Source organism: Gastrolobium bilobum, unplaced genomic scaffold, assembly GCF_033153095.1.
Source record: "Gastrolobium bilobum isolate Gb01-03AN ecotype WA unplaced genomic scaffold, APGP_CSIRO_Gbil_v1 utg383, whole genome shotgun sequence".
NCBI lineage: Eukaryota > Viridiplantae > Streptophyta > Magnoliopsida > Fabales > Fabaceae > Gastrolobium > Gastrolobium bilobum.
Window position 1 is genome coordinate 1 of NW_026895409.1, and position 1,477 is coordinate 1,477.

The 1,477-nt window shown below is 45.0% G+C and overlaps 1 non-coding gene across 1 annotated transcript; it reads left to right on the forward strand.

Moving 5' to 3' along the window:
• Positions 1 to 1,060: 1,060 nt before the first annotated feature.
• LOC133310062 (small nucleolar RNA R71) lies at positions 1,061 to 1,165 on the forward strand. The gene has a single exon (XR_009751394.1). It is a non-coding gene; the product is annotated as a small nucleolar RNA R71 (small nucleolar RNA).
• The last annotated feature ends 312 nt before the right edge of the window (positions 1,166 to 1,477 follow it).

A 1,477-nucleotide genomic window follows, 5' to 3' on the forward strand; every position in this document is an offset into this window, starting at 1 on the left:
TAAACTGCTTATCCTCGTGTTGCTTTTTCAACCTCTGTGGAAAAGGAGGCTCGATCGGTTCACTCCTTCTCTTGCATAGGGGAACATAAGTTGGAACTGAAACTGGTTCACTGACTTTTGTTGCCCCAAGGTCTGCTACAGGTGTTGCGTCATCCGGTTTGATTTCAGCAGACTCATTGCTTTGGACCTTCTCTTCTGGTCCTGTCTGAGCTTCAAGGTGTGAAGGGTCAGTGGCTTCTTCAACTTCCTTTCCTATGGGTTGTTTTGCTGGTTCGCGCTTTCGAGGTCGTGCCACTAAGTCTGGGGGTGGTAAAGTCTTTCCATCTCGTAGGCTTATAGCATTACAATGCTCCTGGTTATCTTGAGACGACTTTTCTGTGTCACTAGGGAGTGTCCCTGGTTGCCTCTGTTTGAGTGCTCCAGCCAGCTGACCAATTTGGGTTTCTAGGTTTCGCATGGCTGCGCTGTTCTGATTCATGTACTCCTTGACAGAAGTCTCAAAGGATTGGGACTTCCCTTCACCCTTATCCCAGTTTTGTTGGTTCTGCCTGGGATACGGGGGTCGGTTGTGGTAGTTTCCTCCACTACCTCCAGCATTATTCTGATTCCTCCAGCCTCGGTTATTGTTCCCTTGATGGTTGTCATTGCTCCTGTTGTTGTTGTCATACCCTCCTGCATAGCACACAACAGCTAGATTGTTACAGTCCTCATATTCATGAGGACCTCCACAAGTGGGGCAATTCTGACTTGATTGAGCCAAAATAAGTTATCAGTTGTTTTTTTCTGTTCCATGGGCTTCCAATTTTTTATAGTGTTCTAGAGCAAAGCCATTTGTGCTGAAAGAGCATCAGCTGAGCTTAGTTCAAGAACTCCTGCTTTCTTAGGAGCACTGTGTCGTGTGGAAGGCCATGAAATATATTTTTTTGAAAGTTTTTCCAACAACTGGTAGGTTTCTGGATAAGTAAAATCCAAAAGATCTCCCCCTGCAGCTGCATCAACAGTTGCTTTCAATGGTGGGGTTAAACCATGATAAAACGTGTGAATGATGCCCCAATCAGAAACTCCATGATTCGGGCAGATTCGTATCAACTCTTTAAAGCGTTCCCACGCTTCATACAGACTTTCTCCATCATACATTTGAAAAGAAGGTATATCAGCCCTCACTTGGGCTTGTTTTGCTTGGGGAAAAAATCGGGTAACAAACTGTTCCGCCAATTGCTCCCAACTGGTGATGGAGTTTGGGGGCAATGTTCTCCTCCATTCTTTGGCTTTTCCAGCTAAGGAAAATGGAAAAAGCCGCATCCGCATGTTTTCTTCCGAAATACCATGAACTTTGAAATTGTCAACTATCTCAGTGAAATTGTCCAAATGACTGTGAGGGTCTTCCATGGGTAGTCCATGGAACTGACCAGTGTTCATAATCATTTGGAACATTGCAGGTTTTATTTCAAAGTTCGGGATATTCAGAGGAGGGGGA